The sequence below is a fragment of the Protopterus annectens genome, chromosome 5.part1 (genome assembly GCF_019279795.1).
Source record: "Protopterus annectens isolate FY-2018-M chromosome 5.part1, PAN1.0, whole genome shotgun sequence".
Classification (NCBI taxonomy): domain Eukaryota; kingdom Metazoa; phylum Chordata; order Ceratodontiformes; family Protopteridae; genus Protopterus; species Protopterus annectens.
The window spans coordinates 676,059,318-676,080,228 of NC_056736.1; the positions used below are offsets into that span (position 1 = coordinate 676,059,318).

Consider the following 20,911-nt stretch of genomic DNA (forward strand, 5'->3'; position numbering starts at 1 on the left):
ATGAGGCTTTTAACCAACTGCAAACTATTTTGTGCTCAGAGCATGTTTTCTTTGTATAAGTAAGTTTATTTTAACAACTTTATTGAATTATTTATGACATAGGCAAAGATACATTTATATAAAAGAAAACAAGCCATATTTCATAGGATTATAGCAGGTTACTAGGCTAATGCACTAATGCCCTTACAATCCTAGCCAAGTTTTACCCTTATTTCCACAATTGGCCCCCTATTACCCCTGTCCAAGAGGGACATAGGTGGAACCCATGGGGTGAATTTACAGTCACCCATCCAATCATCCAGACTGCATTTGAAGATGGCCAATGAGGTACTCTGTTTGACATGAAGCGGGAGTCTGTTCCAAAGGTGTGGTACCCTCTGGGAGACAAATCTGTCCCTCCAGCAGGTTCTATTAATGTCACATACCAGGTTAAGGCCATTAGAGTGAATAACCGCTGTAACATTTGACTTACGGATATGCAGCATTTCCAATAAAGCAGGGTCAAAGATGGTTTTGTATGCAAGGCAGAGATTGCCTCTGAGTAGTTTGTATGAAACAGAATAAAGTGACAGTGATTTCAGATGATCCCTCATAGGACAGATGCTGAAGACCTTGAATTTTCCTTGTGAGAAACCTTTGCGGTCTCTCCAATTGCTGCAGCTGCTTGGAAAGGTACATACCAAAAAGGGCACTGTACTCAATTATTGGCCTGATGAGGGAAGAGAACAGAGAGGTCATAACTTCTTTTTTTCTGGAGACAGTACCCTTACTCAGGAAATGAGCAATGAAGAATGCCCTTCTTACCACTGCGGAGACATGGTGATCAAAGGTAAATCTGCTGTCAACCTCTGTGCGCAGGTCTCTCACCACTGAATGGGTACTTTAGGTACTGTTATTGATGTGGTAGCTAGCAGGAACATCACTCTTATGAACGGGATGATAATACATTTTGTTGCATTGAGTTTAAGGCCATGACTTTGGGATCAGACATTTGTTTGTATAAGACACTCTTGTAGGATTTTGACATTGTTTGTATATTCTATTACAGCTCTCAGTTTGAAGTCATCAGCAAACTTTGTCAGCCACAGACCTTTAGTTTTAGCTTGCATTTTGGAGAAATAGATTCCAAACAGTAAAGGTCCCAGGACTCATTCCTGTGGAATACCACTGGTTACAGGTCTACTCTTGGAGGTGGATTCCCCTATTTTAACTATATGGGTTATATCAGTGAGCCAGTTAGCGACCCATCTAATGACATACAGGTTGATACCTAGCTAGGATAATTTATCAATTGTGCCTGAGTGGGGGACAGTGTCAAAAGCCTTGGCTAAGTCTAGGTAGGCTGTATGCACAGATTTCCCCTCATCAAGCACCTTAGTGACTGTCTCGAAGAAGTCCACCAGGTTTAGCAGGCATGATCTCACCTTGACAAATCCAAACCGAGTAGGGTCAACTGTTTAGAGGTTACCAATATATTTGTTGATAAGGTCCATGATGATTCTCTCCATGGCCTTGCAGATAAGGCTAGTTAGGCTAATAGGTCTATAGTTACCAGGGTCAGTGGAAGCACCACCTTTCTGCAAGGGGATAACAGTGGCCTTTTTCCATTTTGCTGAGACGAAGCTGGTGCTTAGACTATGACTGAAAAGAGTACTCAATGGCAATGATATATTAAATTCATAGTTACAAACACTATACATCACATATACTCTTCTGTACAATTATCATCAATCCAACACTATATAAATTGCTCAATTCCTGCCCTCCCTTACATCTCACTCATCATCCAAAACATTATTATGCATGTATTGTTCCCACAGTTACCATTTTTTGCCCAAAATTAACAATGTTAAGTTTTATTCTAGGGGGATGTTATACATGTAGTACAGGAGTGATCTATGCTTTATAATGTACTTGTAATTTATTTTATATTGGGGAGACAGGCCAAGCTTTTAAAACTCGCTTTTAGGAACATGTCAGAGACATCAAAAACAGGAAATTAGATAGGCCTTTGGGAAGCCACTTTGCACTTTCTCATAATGCTAAGTCTGATGATTTGAAAGGATGTATTTTAGAGAAAGCTGAGGTGTTTTTAGGGGAATGTATAAATATCAAGGACAAGTTATTAAAAAAACAAACCATTTTTATTTTAAAATGTAATACTTTGGAACCATTTGGACTCAATAAAGAATGTAATTGGAAGTATATTTAATTATTGCTATTGGATAATTGATTAATTGAATGACATTTTATTGTATTTAAGAATGGATGAGTGTCTTGATTTTTTACTCTTTGAAGGGTTTGAGCCAAAGCACTAAGTCTTTAATAAATTTATACAGATTCTTTGAGGTGCGTAGCTTTGCTGTTTTTTATTTTTTTGGTGTGGTGATTTTTGGATTGACTTTATGGCCACGGACCCTATGAACAATATTCCTCGACTTTTTACAGAAGCTACAGGAGATGGCACACAACGTTCCATGGAGCATTATGTCTTCCAATTTAATGACAGGGCTTCCAGATCAAAAAATTGGAGCCAGCAGATAGTGACTAAAAATAGTATATTTAACAAAATGACATCCCAGCAAGTACAAACATACCGGTTTTGGCTGGTATCATACACAGCCTTCTTCAGTGTATACAGAAAATCCAATACATGCTGTTTAAATAGTCAATACCTGAATCCCATTGGCTTAATACTTATAAATATTCATTGAGACCAGGGTGGAAGAGACCACCCAATTTAATTATCCACTTCTTTTCTTTATAATTTAAAATTTTATGCCAACCAGTTTTATTCTTGCGATCACCTTGTATTGAATCAATTATAGTAAACATAAATTTTGCTGTTGGATGAACCATCTGATGTTTATAAAGAGCATTCGTCACCTTTTTGTGTTTTATGTTACTATAATGTTCAGAAATACGCAATCTGATACACCTGGAGGTTTGCCCAATGTAGAAAGCCCCGCAGTTACATGTGGCCATATAAATAGCCCAATCGCTACTACAATTCACAAAACTATTTATATCAAAAACTTTGGGGCAATTTCTACTTGAGAACTCCTTGGTTGTTGAAATATATTTACAATTGACACAGTGGCCGCAAGGAAAACACCCGCATAAAATCTGACCAGACAAAGTTCTCTGTATCTTACTACTGTGTTTAGTGTCACTACTTTTATAATGATTAAAATAGGATTGGAGCTTCTTGCCATTCCTATAAGAAAACATACATTGATCAGGAATAATGTGTGCAACCTCAGGGTCACATTTCAAAATGTTCCAATGTTTTCTAACACTCCCCAGTAAACAGTTGGTATTGCGACCATACGTTGTAACAAATCTCAATGGTTGAGACGATTGATCCAGTCGTTCCCTATATTTGAGTAGATCATGGCGTTGCATATTGTTAACCTGACGTTTAGCAACTGCAATAGTGCCAGCATTATAACCCCTTTGTTTAAATCTGTGAGTGAGATCAATTTGGTTTCTACAGAATGTGGAATGTTCAGAGCAAATACGTTTTGCTCTGATGAATTGAGATTTAGGTATGTTCCTCGCTATATGTGGAGCATGGTAACTGGAGGCATGTAGTAGGGGGTTGTATTGTGGGAACTTCCTATACATTTCAGTTTCCAATGTACCATCAGGCTTTTTCCGCAACAGTACATCCAAGAATATAATATTGTTGATATCATGTTGTTCCGTAAAACACAACCCCCATTCATTATTGTTCAAATAACAAACTCAATAAGTCTAGACTCCGTACCCCTCCAGACCAACCATATATCGTCCAGGTAACGTCTCCATATGTCCATGTCTGCAAGAAAAATATTCCTTGTAGAATTGTAGATCATCTCAATCTCTACATAGGCCATAAAAAGGTCAGCATATATGGGGGCAAAAGATGCCCCCATAGCCGTACCTTTAGTCTGCCAAAAACATATATCTTTATAATAAAAGACGTTACAGGTAAGAACATACCTAGCCATGTCCACCAAAAAGGAGTTGAATGTGGAACTATACAAATTAGAATTGTCAAGCCAATATGCTAAAGCCTTAAGTCCTGCCTGATGTGGAATATTGGTATAAAGTGCGCTCACATCAAGCGTACACAAAAGCCAATCTGCTTCCAATTGTGTATCCGATATAATTTGCAAAAAGTTTGTGGTGTCTTGTAACCTGGAACGGATGGAAGTTAGCAAAGGTTTAAGATATTTAGTCAAAAACAATGATAAGGGCTCGGTTAAATAGTTTCTGCCAGAAACTATTGGTCTTCCTGGAGGGTTCTTAGCATCTTTGTGAATCTCGGGTAGAAAGTAAATGTATTGAGCACTGGGATCCTTAATAGTCAATTGTTGTACTATGTCTTTAGATATGACCCCCTCTATCATTTGCATCCTGTAGGAATCGTTCAATACATTTAGCAAATCTACCCATAGGATCCACCCCCATCTGTGTGTAATATCTTACATCAAACAATTGCCTACGAGCTTCCTTATCATAGTCAGTCCAGTTTAGGACCACTACAGCTCCACCTTTGTCAGCACATGTTATAACAATTTGTTTGTTATCCTGAAGTTCCAAAATTGCCCTTCTCTCGATGGGGGTAATGTTGTTATGCTTGAGAACAGTTTCAGAACTAAGAAAATGAATATCTTTCAATACACTGTTTTGGAACTGCTGAACAACCGCATGCATAGGCGGAGTGAAATTGGATTTATGGTATATAAAATTGCCACCTTCCAAATTAGTACCGGTATCACCAAAGAACATTCTTAAATTTATAGATCTACAAAATTGAATCAAATCTTGTGCAAATATATCTTCAGATATGATAGAGCCAGGTATAAAATTTAAACCTTTATTAAGAACTTGAATATGTACATCAGACAGGTCATAGTTAGACAAATTCAAAGTATTGTTTACAGTAGGGCAAATCAGTTCCCTAATGCCAAATCCAGTAACCCTTGTAGATTGCTCACTTTTCCTGTGCTTGCGCCCCCCCCCCCCCCCCGTCTAGGTGTGTTCCTAAAGGGACACTTCCAGAACTTCTTTTGGGGGATGGGGACCCTGTTGCTGCCAGGGATTCATTATCAGTGCCTGAAGACATATCATCAAAAGATGAGATACCATCAGATGTATTCTTACGTAAAATAGACCTAGGTCTTTTCCTTTTCTTAACAGATGTAGGGAGAGTGTTAAATCTCACATGTTTGGACTGGAATGAAAATGGATTCCCATTGGAATAATCCTCCTGATCCCTGGTAAACTTTTTCATTTTCCTGGAACAAAGCTCAGCATCAAACCTCTTCAAATCTGAACCAACCTTGCTTAATTTAGCCTCAAAAGAGGCTTCTTGTTCAAAACTTTTTAGTTTGTCGGCCAAGGCATTAATCTCCGCTAGTCCCCTATCAATAGCCCTATTATGGAATTTATATAATTCAACTACAAAAGACATCGTGGCTTTATGCTGTATTTTTGACCATTGGGTGTTCAATTCAGCATCCCCATTATTGACATGTGGAATAGTACGTATTCTCAACCCCCTGGGGGTAATGTTAGCGGCCTGATAAGCCATCACAGGATAAGCAGATTCAGTCACCTCAGTCATACTCCTTAATTGATATCTGGACATTATCTTTAATTTTTTAGTTCCGTTTTTCCAACATGCTATTGTGTCCACATTGGGGGGAGATTTTCTAAACAGGGCCTATTGGACCATAAGGAACCAACTTTTAGCATATTTCATAGTCTTTATTGGCTATATATGGCTATTTATGGCTATATTGGCTATATATGTCAGCTTTGGATACTTATGCATATATTTTTTGGTCGTGTATTGAAGACAACTATTGCAGGTGGCTGTTTTTTGGGTGTGTGTTATTCTTTTATGGACCTTGCTTCACTCTAAAGGGTTAGAGGCATTTTTTCGACGGGCAGTTCTGGATGATACCTTGGAATAATCTAGTGTGGATTTATGGCCAGCGCTGACGGAATTATGGATGACTGAATCTGCTTATCCTGTGATGGTTTTGCAAGACTCTTTTGTATAACAACATGTTCTGATTTTGAGACAAATTTGGACTATATTTATACTCACATTTGTTGTATATATTTTTTTATATACATACTATTTCCAGATTTTGCTCCTCTCATGTATGAGGGGTGTTTTCTTGAATTTGTATGGGGATTATAACATTAGGATCAATATAGATTAGTAGGTTTAGGATTGATGTTTTTCATTATAATGTTGGGCAATCTATTTCATATTATGCATCTATATTTGTGTGTGACTTTTCAGACTAGCACTTTTATTATATGAGCCATTATTTGGTTCATGTCATTGGCAGCAGTTGATAACTATTTTGCTGGCGTCATATATTGCTATTCTATCAAGTATATTTTTATATTTCTATATTAGGAATTACACATATAGTAGTTCCATTTGTATTATTTTCTGATTTTCATGGTGTATTTGCATGTGGATATGTCTTTTTGATTTTTGGTCCTAATAGTATTTATTCCAAATATTTCTACAACAAGTGGGGTTATTAGTCCATTTTGCAATACCATAGTTGTTTCGATCAGCAACAGGACATCTGTGTTCCGTGTCTACGGGGTATATCCCTCTGATCCCTGAGATATATTTTTTACATATCAGTATAGATCTTTAGGATTCTGTTTTCATTGCTTGGAACATTGTTCAGCATCAAGCTTTTTTACTTTATACTTTGTTGAGAGCCTGGGTGGTATTGTGCTTTGTCCCCATTCAAGCCCTTTCTTTTTTCTGACTAATTAGTTTGAATTTGGAATTTCAAGTTTGGACGCAGCCTATATACCAATTGTATTTGTTTCCTTGCTGTTATTGTCCTCCAGAATATTTTTGATTTCTTGCTGTCGTGGTATTATCATATCGACCATTATTGACAGCCTTTTGGATTATTATCTGGCCTCTTCAATATGGATCTATCCAACCTTATTTCTGGATTGGTAGCTGACAGGGAAGACCTTGGGGCTTTTGGCTTGGGGTCTTTGAATAGTGAAAGTGTTGATTGTGGTGTCAACACCAATTCTGATTTATCGAGCCATAAACTAATTGAGGATCTTAACAGACAACTTAGAACATTACGTGCCAATGTGTGGCACAGTAAGCTTTTCAAGGCTTACCAGGCCGCTAACATTACCCCCAGGGGGTTGAGAATACGTACTATTCCACATGTCAATAATGGGGATGCTGAACTGAACACCCAATGGTCAAAAATACAGCATGAAGCCACGATGTCTTTTGTAGTTGAATTATATAAATTCCATAATAGGGCTATTGATAGGGGACTAGCGGAGATTAATGCCTTGGCCGACAAACTAAAAAGTTTTGAACAAGAAGCCTCTTTTGAGGCTAAATTAAGCAAGGTTGGTTCAGATTTGAAGAGGTTTGATGCTGAGCTTTGTTCCAGGAAAATGAAAAAGTTTACCAGGGATCAAGAGGATTATTCCAATGGGAATCCATTTTCATTCCAGTCCAAACATGTGAGATTTAACACTCTCCCTACATCTGTTAGAAAAAGGAAAAGACCTAGGTCTATTTTACGTAAGAATACATCTGATGGTATCTCATCTTTTGATGATACGTCTTCAGGCACTGATAATGAATCCCTGGCAGCAACAGGGTCCCCATCCCCCCAAAAAAAGAAGTTCTGGAAGTGTCCCATTAGGAACACACGTAGACGGGGGGGGGGGCGTAAGCACAGGAAAAGTGAGCAATCTACAAGGGTTACTGGATTTGGCATTAGGGAACTGATTTGCACTACTGTAAACAATACTTTGAATTTGTCTAACTATGACCTGTCTGATGTACATATTCAAGTTCTTAATAAAGGTTTAAATTTTATACCTGGCTCTATCATATCTGAAGATATATTTGCACAAGATTTGATTCAATTTTGTAGATCTATAAATTTAAGAATGTTCTTTGGTGATACCGGTACTAATTTGGAAGGTGGCAATTTTATATACCATAAATCCAATTTCACTCCGCCTATGCATGCAGTTGTTCAGCAGTTCCAAAACAGTGTATTGAAAGATATTCATTTTCTTAGTTCTGAAACTGTTCTCAAGCATAACAACATTACCCCCATTGAGAGAAGGGCAATTTTGGAACTTCAGGATAACAAACAAATTGTTATAACATGTGCTGACAAAGGTGGAGCTGTAGTGGTCCTAAACTGGACTGACTATGATAAGGAAGCTCGTAGGCAATTGTTTGATGTAAGATATTACACACAGATGGGGGTGGATCCTATGGGTAGATTTGCTAAATGTATTGAACGATTCCTACAGGATGCAAATGATAGAGAGGTCATATCTAAAGACATAGTACAACAATTGACTATTAAGGATCCCAGTGCTCAATACATTTACTTTCTACCCAAGATTCACAAAGATGCTAAGAACCCTCCAGGAAGACCAATAGTTTCTGGCAGAAACTATTTAACCGAGCCCTTATCATTGTTTTTGACTAAATATCTTAAACCTTTGCTAACTTCCATCCGTTCCAGGTTACAAGACACCGCAAACTTTTTGCAAATTATATCGGATACACAATTGGAAGCAGATTGGCTTTTGTGTACGCTTGATGTGAGCGCACTTTATACCAACATTCCACATCAGGCAGGACTTAAGGCTTTAGCATATTGGCTTGACAATTCTAATTTGTATAGTTCCACATTCAACTCCTTTTTGGTGGACATGGCTAGGTATGTTCTTACCTGTAACGTCTTTTATTATAAAGATATATGTTTTTGGCAGACTAAAGGTACGGCTATGGGGGCATCTTTTGCCCCCATATATGCTGACCTTTTTATGGCCTATGTAGAGATTGAGATGATCTACAATTCTACAAGGAATATTTTTCTTGCAGACATGGACATATGGAGACGTTACCTGGACGATATATGGTTGGTCTGGAGGGGTACGGAGTCTAGACTTATTGAGTTTGTTTGTTATTTGAACAATAATGAATGGGGGTTGTGTTTTACGGAACAACATGATATCAACAATATTATATTCTTGGATGTACTGTTGCGGAAAAAGCCTGATGGTACATTGGAAACTGAAATGTATAGGAAGTTCCCACAATACAACCCCCTACTACATGCCTCCAGTTACCATGCTCCACATATAGCGAGGAACATACCTAAATCTCAATTCATCAGAGCAAAACGTATTTGCTCTGAACATTCCACATTCTGTAGAAACCAAATTGATCTCACTCACAGATTTAAACAAAGGGGTTATAATGCTGGCACTATTGCAGTTGCTAAACGTCAGGTTAACAATATGCAACGCCATGATCTACTCAAATATAGGGAACGACCGGATCAATCGTCTCAACCATTGAGATTTGTTACAACGTATGGTCGCAATACCAACTGTTTACTGGGGAGTGTTAGAAAACATTGGAACATTTTGAAATGTGACCCTGAGGTTGCACACATTACTCCTGATCAATGTATGTTTTCTTATAGGAATGGCAAGAAGCTCCAATCCTATTTTAATCATTATAAAAGTAGTGACACTAAACACAGTAGTAAGATACAGAGAACTTTGTCTGGTCAGATTTTATGCGGGTGTTTTCCTTGCGGCCACTGTGTCAATTGTAAATATATTTCAACAACCAAGGAGTTCTCAAGTAGAAATTGCCCCAAAGTTTTTGATATAAATAGTTTTGTGAATTGTAGTAGCGATTGGGCTATTTATATGGCCACATGTAACTGCGGGGCTTTCTACATTGGGCAAACCTCCAGGTGTATCAGATTGCGTATTTCTGAACATTATAGTAACATAAAACACAAAAAGGTGACGAATGCTCTTTATAAACATCAGATGGTTCATCCAACAGCAAAATTTATGTTTACTATAATTGATTCAATACAAGGTGATCGCAAGAATAAAACTGGTTGGCATAAAATTTTAAATTATAAAGAAAAGAAGTGGATAATTAAATTGGGTGGTCTCTTCCACCCTGGTCTCAATGAATATTTATAAGTATTAAGCCAATGGGATTCAGGTATTGACTATTTAAACAGCATGTATTGGATTTTCTGTATACACTGAAGAAGGCTGTGTATGATACCAGCCGAAACCGGTATGTTTGTACTTGCTGGGATGTCATTTTGTTAAATATACTATTTTTAGTCACTATCTGCTGGCTCCAATTTTTTGTTCTGTTGGTTTCATTTTGGGAGCCGTGCATTGACCTACGTGCAGGAGGAAGTTCTTCAGGGCTTCCAGATCCACAGATGCTTCAGCCAGAGTTTCTGCCAAAGTTCCGGCCAATGTTTGGGATTAATATATGTGTGAGCGGAATCGCCGCTTTGTTAATCTATTCCAAGCAGTCGGTTCTAGAGGTATGGCTACGTTACCTATTGAATTGTGAGAGCTGAATAAGAAGTTAGAAAGTCTGCTATGGAAAGAGAGTAACAAATATCTGAACATTCTTTGTCTCAAAAGATATCTGGAATTGAACATAACTCCTCAAGGCTTAAGAGTGTTCAAATCACCCACCACTCCGTTTGATCCAGACAGCCAAGATGATAATTTTAAGAAAAGTGGATAGCGGTGGCAATTCAATGCTCTATGGAATGGGTCCAGATCTTACTGGAAAGAGAGCTCCTGAAGCAACGCAAATTAAAGGAAAAAATACTTTCAGTAAGTGCCGAATTACATAAACATTTTAGTGCTCCACAAATGGATGAACTATTGGGGAAATCAACACTAAATTATTGGATTTTGAACGTGAATTAGTGGAGAGAAAAAGTAATAAAATTAATAGAGATATCAAAGATTACAGTACTGATGCGGCATTTCTATGGAAACGCAAATCCAATAGGACAGTGCCATCATGTAAGGGTGGTAAAGTTTTTAAAAACACTTCCGCTTCTGCGTCTGTTTTTTCTTGCCACTTTGGAAGACACAGAGGCTACCAGGCAGGGCAAAAATGAAACTGAGAATTATCTGCCCTTACTGGTAGCCCAAAATCCGACGGATTTTAAAAAGAAGTTACGTACCTACCATAACATTCCATGTTTGCTGTCCTTCACCTCGCCTTCCTTCTTGCTGGTTGGGTTCGGAGCCAATCCTCTGCTCCGACTCGGCCGTTTTACTTTAGCTCAAGAGCCTATACTGGCTCGAAGCTAACCCCTATCCCAACATGTCTAGCGGTAGCTACCCAGATCCTGTTTGTGATGGCCCACATTAGACCATAATAGTAAAATGCAAATTTTACTAAGCTCTTACACATAAGGAAAACTGGTGTATAAAGAAACAATCCACGTGCAAAGGTTAAGATGGAAAAAGTAACAACAAAGCATGGTCAACTAACCTGGTATGTCAACAGGAAACTCAGCCAATGTAACCAATGAAGGAATTCCTCTCGAGCCTTCAAGAAGGGGGAAGGGGGGATGCAAGAAGGAAGGCGATGAAGGACAACAAACATGGAATGTTATGGTAGGTACATAACTTCTTTATGTTATGTTGTCCCCATCTCGTCTTTGTTCTTGCTGGTTGGACAGTGTCCCCAGCACCTGGTGTCTCACTGGAACAAACTCTTCAGGACCGTGGTACCAAAGGATGCCCTGTTCCGGGAGACCACATCCACTTTGTAATGAGTGATAAAGGTATGAGGATTTGCCCAAGTTGCTACTGCACAAATTGAATCTAAAGGCAATTTGGCTTGGAAGGCAAAAGAGGTAGCCAAGGCCCTGGTTGAGTGTCCTCTGGCTTTCCCTTGAAGCTTCTTGTTACGCAAATCATAAGTATAGATGATTGTGTCTGACAGCCACTTTGATAGAGTCACTTTTGAAACTGGAAAACCTTGTTTATTGTCAGCAAAGGATACAAAAAATTGATCTGATTTTCTAAAATCCTTGGTCCTGTGAAATAAAAGCGTAATTGTCTATGAACATCCAATCGGTGGAGTCTATACTCTGCCTTGTTGCCATAATTGGGGAAGAATACAGGAAGCTTGATGGACTGATTTAAATTATACTCTGAACACATCTTTGGCAAGTAGGAGGGATCGGTTCTGAGAGAAAGTCTACCTTTGTGGAAGATGAAATGCAGCGGGCGAATAGATAAAGCATGTAATTCAGAAACCAGTCTAGCTGAGGTGATGGCATTCAAGAAGAGGGTTTTCCAAGACAGAAATTTCAGGGGACAAGACGATGCTGATTCAAAGGGTGGATGAACCAGAGAGGCTAAAACAAAGTTTAGTTCCGGGGGGGGGGGGGGATTCTCTTACCAAGGGCTGTAAATGGGTTGTATCTCGTAAGAATGCTTTGCGCAACTTATGGGACATGATGTTAGAGCCCAACTCTAACACATGAAAATTGGAGATGGCAGCCAATTGGACTCTACTGGTAGCTGCAGCTGCCCCTCGTTCGAACGTTTTGGCCAGGAAACCAAGAATCCTGGGAACAGGAGCAGTGAAGGGATCAATATCAGTATTCTTTGCCCAATAAGAGAACCACTTCCATTTCCTAGCATAAATCTTTCTGGTAGTGGGCTTGTGAGAAGAAATCAGGATGTGCTGTACTGCCAGGGAAATGTTGGGGAGCTTGGCCAAGACTGGAAGTGGAGAAACCATGCTGTCAGCTTGAGAGTTTGGAGGGAGGAGTGGAGCACGCCCAATGCATCAGGAGGTCTGGAACTGGGTCCAGGATCCAAGGCTCCATTTGTAGATGATGGCAGAGAAACAGGAACCTTATCTGACAAGGCCAGTAAGGAGCAATGATGATGAGCATGCAGCTCAGCGACTTTGCTTTTTGAAGTACCTTGGGGATCAGAGGAAAGGGTGGAAAGGCATAAAGTAGTCCCGGAGGCCAATCGTGAACAAGTGCATCCCTGGGTGACTGTCCCGGTGGGGTGACTAAGGCAAAGTAGCTGCTGCATTTGCTGTTGAGGGGAGTGGCAAAAAGATCGCAGCATGGCTGACCCCATTTGCGAAAAATCAAGTCCGCAACTTCTTGCTTCAGGGACCACTCGTGAAGCATGAGGATAGCCCTGCTGAGCCTGTCCGCTATCATGGTGGATTTTCCAGGAATGTGTGTCACAATCAGAAAATGTTGGGAAGACATCGCCCATTGCCATACTCGAAGGGCCTCGCAACACAAGAGGTAAGATCTGGTCCCGCCTTGTTTGTTGATGTACCATACCACTGACATATTGTCTGTCTGAAAGTCTGAAATGCAATAGTTCCAGTAGGTAGAGAATCTTGAAGTGCTTGCAATGCCAGAAGCATTGCTCTCATCTCTAGAACAATGATGTGCAAGTGGTACTCGTTTGGCTGCCACATTCCTTGGACAATCTGTCCCAGATAATGCCCTCCCCCACCCTACCTGGGAGGTGTCCGTGGTCAATGTGGCTACTGGATGGGAATCTAGAAAAAGTCTGCCCAGAGTCACCTGGGGGGGACAAGCCACCACACTAAGTCCTTTTGCAGGATTCCGTGATCGAGATCATATGTGACATTGGTAAATCCTAGAACGACCACTGAGCGAAAAGAAGCCACTGCAGAATTCTCATGTGGAAGCGAGCCATAGGGACTAGAGTAATTGCTGCAGCCAATGAGCCCAAGACTTTCAATACCTATCTTGCCAGAACTCTCTTCTTTTTCATGAGGAATGAAACTTGCTGATGAATGGTTGACCCCCTGTTTTGAGGCAGCTTTGCTATCATGGCTCTTGTATCTAGGTCTGCCCCTATGAATGTAATAGACTGACAAGGCAACAAGGCAGATGTTTCATAGTTTATGGTGAAGCCTAGCTGGGAACAGGTTTGAAATGTGAAGTCCCGTGCTTTGATCAGTTGATGCTCAGTGGTGGCAGTGAGGAGCCAGTCTAGATATGGAAAGATCTGGAATCCTAGACTTCTTGGGTGAGCACTGACCACTGTCATACACTTGGTGAACACCATGGGGGCTGTGGTAAGACCAAAGGGCAGAGCTCTGAACTGATAATGACTGGCTCCCAGCCGGAAATGTAGGAATCTCCTGGATCGCCTGTCCATTTTTATGTAGCACATCCAATTGCCTTGACCTAAAAATGGAAAAATGGACTGCAGTGTTATCATCCGGAACTTCGCTTTTTTTAATGATTTGTTTAACTAGTCTCCAGTCCCTGTCTTTTTTGGAACTAAAAAGAACCTTGAGTAAGTTCCAGATTTGATTTGGTCTGTGGGGACTTCTTGGATGGCTCTTTTTTTCTAGCAACCTTTGTACTTCTAGGTTTGTTTGATTCCAAAGACTGGGTGGAATGTCTGGGAATGACCGTTTTGTTCTTGAGGGGGGTAACTGGGGAAAGAGAATTTTGTAACCCCTGGATATTAATGACAGTACCAATGCATCTTTTGTAATAGTTTGCAAGGCTGTTGGGTACAAAGATACTCTGCCCCCGACTGCCTTCAGAGGCGAACAGCTGGGCCTCCCTTCAGGAGTGCTGGAAAGGCCTAGCAGAGAATGCATTTCTGTTGTCCTGCTGTTGCAGACCCCCCTGCCGCGAGACCGGTGTCTTCAGTTATTATTTCCCCCTCTGCTCCTGGGGGAAAATTCTCCACAGGCGTCAGGCGAAGCTCCCTGGAATTTTCAAAACCATATTTTCCCACTCTTTTGACCTTTAGGGTAGGGTCTAGATGGAGTGGAAAAATGGACTCCTATGGCAGAGAGAGAGTATTGCCATCCTTTTCACACATGGTAAGAGTCTCTTTTACCTGATACCCGAACAAGGACGAGCCATCAAGAGGGGTATTGATAAAGGAGGACTTGAAGGGTTCCGCAAATTGACAAAGGAGCATCCAGGAGTGTCTCCACAAAGCAACTCTGGTACCTGCTGCCCTTCTCGCTCTATCTGCCGGATAAGAAATGAGCCTCATGGAGGAGTTAACCACTGAAGTCAAGGTTGTAAAAGGTGGGAAGACAACCTGTTCGCAACTCCCTCAGCTGTAGGATCCTGCAGGGTATCTCCCAACTCCTTTAGGAGATACCGCTGAAGTCACATGAAGTGTGACAAATAATTCAGCAATCTGAGAGTAAAGGTCGCTGAAGAGAACATGCGCTTCCCATACCTGCCCATCGTACGGGACTCCTTGTTCGGCAGATGGACCGATGAAGTTTCCTCAAGTTCCTTCTTAGTGGCTGCTGCCACCACCATAGCATCAACAGGAACCCCTCTGGAAAAAAAGGACTTGTCTTCGGGGGCAGTTATACATTTATTTGGTCTCCATGGAACCGGTTCCATGGTCTCTGAAGCACTCCATGCCTTCTGAGTCACTACAGACAAAAGTGGGTTAAAAGGCGGAGACACCCAAGAGGGAGAGGGTTGGGAACCAAAGACGTCCAAGGTAGACAGACTCGCCTTCAGAAGGGGCTAGGGACTTCTAGCCACCCCTCTGTCTAAGGATTTCCAAGATGTCCGAAAAGAAGACATCCTCAGAGGGGGACAGTGGGGACCCTTCCAATTCATCCAATTCTGTGTCTTAAGTGATAGACTCAGAGGAGTCCAGATGCTTACTCTTATATTTTTTCTTCCGAGGGACCTCCTCCAAATGTTTGTGGGAAGTTTCGGAAGAAGTGGGGTCGCCAAATGGGGCATTCTGGGACATGGGTTCCCTACGCTTGGAGGGGGTCAAAAGCAGGCACAGGCACTGAGGGAGAAGGAGCTGATGGAGCCGAGAGTAGAGTGGTCTCAGGAGACAGCATGCTCCTCATCACCTCAAAGGCGCCACGGTCCCAAGTCAAAGGAGCCTCTGGCTCCGAAAAACCCAGAGATCTCCTGTGAACCAAGAGTGACAGCTCCGAGGCTGATGTGGGAAATGAGCTCGCCTGCGTCGAAGCTCCGAGGGGGAGAACAGGGTTGGAGACAAGGGTCCGATACACTTCCCCACTGGGAGCCGACGAGAGAGCTTCAGCGCCCAGATCCCTCGATGGACTGAGACATTGAGGAGATCAGAGTGGGAGTCAGAACCAATAAAGGAAAAGTAACTGGAGCCGAGGGTTCCACCACCATGATGTCCATGCACTCTGGCTCCAAGCTCAGGAGAGTAGGAGGAGTAACCGATAGAAAAGTTGGATGATCCGAAGGAGCCAATTCCTTATGGGCTGGACTTGATAGCAATTTGGCAAGTGCCTGTGACCTGAGGAGCCTATTAACCACTCTCTCCACATCATGGTCTGAAAGCCTGGAGGATCAAGAGGAGTGAGAGGAGGACTGGTGACTGCCTGCCACAGACTGCAACAAAGGAGACTGTGGAGGATGCACACTGGCTCCAAAGAGGGAGACCTGGTTCTTTTATGGGCCTGGACTGGCTCCGAAGACACAGATGGAGCCGCCGGAGACATAGCTTTGTCGGAGCCAACACTGGGAACCGAGAGAGCTGAAGATTTGATGGCAGATTTTGGTTGTTCTGAAATCAGAACCATTGAAGATGGTAAACTTTAGGGGATTTGTCAGACTGTTTAGCTGGCTGAGGAACCAGAGACAAAGGATCCTGAGGGTTCTTCAGAAAACCACGCAAAATCAGTTTGTTTTTACTCCCCTGCAGGACTCTGGAACTGAAAACATGACAAATAGAGCATGAGTCCTGCAGGTGAATGGCCCCTAAACAGTATACACAACGCGTGTGCCCATCCGTAAGGGACATTTTCTGGCAGCACGAGTCGCACTTCTTAAAGCCAGAAGGTTTTGACACTTTGGACATGCTGGATACTAGAAGACACAAACAGCAAAAACAAGGCTGTAATGGCTAGCAAAACCAAACTACAACCACTACCACAAACAAGGATAACTTTTTTTTTTTTTTTTGGAAAAGATGAAGAAGGGGGAGAGCCTCTAAGTAAAATGGCAACTCCCCCAATAGGAGAGCATCTAACTTAAACGGCTACTCCAACAGAAAGTGAGGAAAGAAGAAGAACCCTCTAAGTTAAACAGGCTCAAGGGGAAAGCAATGCCTAAGAAAACGACAGCCAAGTACCAAGAAAACAACAGCTGAGGAAGGTCAGAAGGTTGTTTAGTCGAAACAAAGACTAAAGCAGACACTACAAAAGTAATTAAACTGCTAATAATCCTAAAAAAGGAAGATAGCAAAAATACGAAAAACTAAGTACTTAGCCTGAGCCAGTAGTCACAATCTCAATGCTGCAAGTGGCAAACGAGATCTGGGTAGCTACCGCTAGGCATGTTGGGATAGGAGTTAGCCTAGAGCCAGTATAAGTTCTCGAGCTAGAGTAAAACGGCTGAGTCAGAGCTGAGGATCGGCTCTGAACCCAACTAGCAAGAACGAAGGCGAGATGGAGACAACATAACATCAACCATTTTCAGAATAGCAATAACAATCAATTTCAGGGGAGGAAAAGAGGCAAAAATGGCTGGGGTCAATGGAAGAACTCTGGGAGACATTTCAGAAAGAATAACAAGACCACCAGATGAAATTGAAAGGTGTGACTGTAATTTTAGTGACTCTTTAGTGCTGAACTTATCTGGGATTAAGGTCTCTGAGATAGATACTTCAGTAGTGAATTTAGGATTAAAATTTATCTCTACGGCTCTCCCAAGACTGCATGTTTTGAAAAACAAACTGTTTCAATTGGGCAGGAAGTTACATCTCAGATTTTTTTAGTAAACAAAATAATATGGAGTTAGAAGAAACTGATGATAGTTTAAATTATTCTTTTTATTCATGTATGTCTTATGAGGATGCTTCTGCTGATGACGTGGTTAATGCTTATAGTGTCTTGGACACTAATAAGATTCAGTGCAAGTCTCATTTTATACCTCCATATACACAGTTTTATTTCCACTTTGAATTTCCGGGTCAAGAATTTGTATCATGAATTTATTCAAGATAAACATAATGTGAAATATAATCTAACTAAGGAACAATGGTTTGCCTTTAGGGAATTTTGCAAAGACCAAAGATTGGTAGTTAAACAAGCTGATGAGGGGAATCAAATTGTGATTTTGAACCATGTGCAGTATATTGAGATGTGCTATGCCCATTTAAATAATAGTGATGTATATGAAAAATGTGAAATAACTCAGTACTATGCAGCCATTGAAGAGTACCAGAATTTGTTAAAGAACGGCTTGCGTTTGGTGCACTTTACAAGTAATGATCTAGAAAAGAAGTTTAATACTGACAATACCTGTATAGCATTATTTTATTGCTTACCTAAGATACATAAAGGTATTTTGAACTTAAGTGGAAGGCCAATTGTTTCTGCGGAAAAATATTTTTTGAAAAATATATGTATTTTGTTGCATGAATATTTAAAGGTTTATGTTGTTACAATACCATCATACATAAAGGATAGTCAGGATTTCTTGGACAAGATTAATAAGAGAGTTTGGAAAAATACTATGTACTGGTTGTGCTTGGATGTGAAAAGCCCATATACCAGCATAAAGCATAGTGATGGTATAAAAGCATTATCTTATTTTTAGGGGGTTCTCCTTTAGCTTATTTTTTTAACAGAATTGGTTACTTTTTGTCTTAAAAATAATTATTTTGTATTTAATGACTGTGTTTTCCATCAATTGCAAGGCACGGCAATGGGGGTAGCATTTGCGCCCATGTATACCAGTATTGTAATGGCTAAATTTGAAAATGATTATATATATGTACATAGTTTTTATAAGTTGCAGGTAGTCCAATATTTCAGATTCATTGATGATCTGATTTTTGTGTGTGATGGGGAAAGTTTAGAAGCCCAGTTGTTTACAGAAGATTTACAAACAAGTAGTCTTGGTTTTAAGTTTGATGGTATTCAAATGGGACAAGTCACTTTTTCTGGTTACTGACTTAATGGGTTTTTGTACAACCACTCATAGAAAATTTGACCAAAATAATTTATTTCTTTATGGTAACAGTTGTCACTCACAACATCTTACGTGAGTATTACCATATAATGAATTTTTGAGAATTAATAGGCTATGCAGCTTGGACAGTGTCTTTGAAAAGGAGATATTAGAAGCAGAAAATATGATTATTAAGAGAGGTTATGATATTAACATGGTGAGGCAGTCAAAACTTAAAGTGTTGGAAAATCATTATAAATCCACTGCCATTAATAACAGTAGTAATAGTAAAAGTGGTTTAGTTAAGAACAATAAAGGGGGTCGAAAATATTATAATAAAAATGATAGTAATAAAAATGGTAGTAAAGAAATATATTTTGTGACTACCTTTAATATTCTATCAGAATATTTAGTTAGGGAGGTAAGACAACATTGGCCCATGTTAATTAAGGACAAAGACTTGATGTGTTTGTTACAAAATCATATCAATGTCTCTTATAAAGAGGCAGAAACTTAGCTGATATGGTTGTACATAGCCGTTTTACACCACCAGATGTCACTACAGGTATTGTTAGTAATATCGGTGCACTGGCCTGTAATAAATGCTCTATTTGTAAACAGATAGTGAATTTTTCCCCCAAAATTAACAATGTTAAGTTTTATTCTAGGGGATGTTATACATGTAGTACAGAAGGAGTGTTCTATGCTTTAAAATGTACTTCTAAGTTATTTTATATTGGGGAGACAAGCCGAGCTTTTAAAACTCGGTTTCAGGAACATGTCAGAGACATCAAAAACAGGAAATTAGACAGTCCTTTGGGAAGCCACTTTGCACTTTTTCATAATGCTAAGCCTGATGATTTGAAGGATGTATTTTAGAAAAAGTTGAGGTGTTTTTAGGAGAATGTATAAATATAAAGGACAAATTATTAAAAAATAAACTTTCTATTTTAAAATATAATACTTTGGAACCATATTTTGGAACCATCTGGACTCAATAAGGAATGTAATTGGAAGTATATTATTTAATTATAGTTATTGGATAATCGATTAATTGAATGAGATTTTATTGTATTTAAGAATGGATGAGTGTCTTGATTTTTTACTCTTTGAAGGCTTTGAGCCGAAGCGCTAAGTCTTTAATACATTTATACAGATTCTTTGAGGTTCGTGGCTTTGCTGTTGTTTTTTATTTGTTTGGTGTGGTGATTTTTAGTCAGGTTAATAGGTCTATAGGTCTCAGGGTCAGTGGAAGCACTACTTTTGTGCAAGCGTATAACGGTGGCCTTTTTCCATTCAGCTGGGACGAAGCCAGTGTTTAGACTATGACTAAAAAGAGTACCCAATGGCATTGCTGTATTAAATTCAGTTACAAACACTATACATCACATATATTCTTCTGTACAATTATCATCAATCCAACATTAAATAAATTGCTCAATTCCTGCCTTCCCTTACACCTCACTCCTCTTCCAAAACATTATTCTACATGTATTGTTCCCACAGTCACCATTTTTCTCAATGTAGTTTGCTCTTACCTTTAGAAGGACAAACTACTAAAAGTGGGAGACAGCAGAGTGTTTGCGGAGAATGATTACTCATTGTACACCAGACAGAAGAGGAGCAAATTTATTCCACTATTCAGGGAATGTCGACATGCAGGTGAGAAATTCAAACTACTGTACCCAGCTGTCTTCAAGGTATTCTTCCCTGGACAGGCAAAATAATTTTTTATGACGTACACACTAAGGCGGAAATACAAAAGTTTGTCCAACAAAATGTAAGCCGTGAAACAGTAGAATATTCTGCTTCTTGTTCTTCTGGTAATAAAGACCACAGAGGGACTGTACCTGTGAAACCTTTTCAAATTTTTCAACAGAAAATGTTGAAGAGAAGGAAGGGAGCATGAGAGCTAACTAGAAGAATCGAGAGTATATTTGAAATGAAGCAGAGACAGGTTTCCGGAGAAGAACAGTAAAAAAAAAAAAAAAACAGTAACTTAATATGGGATTACAATGCAATAATTCTATTTGTGAAATATGACAGAACAAGAACATTTTGAA

At 39.9% G+C, this 20,911-nt stretch overlaps 1 protein-coding gene across 1 annotated transcript in view; it reads right to left on the reverse strand.

The window, feature by feature from the left end:
* Nucleotides 1–20,911, reverse strand: part of CENPJ (centromere protein J) — a 921,807-nt gene that overhangs the window by 850,213 nt on the left and 50,683 nt on the right. The window lies entirely within an intron of this gene.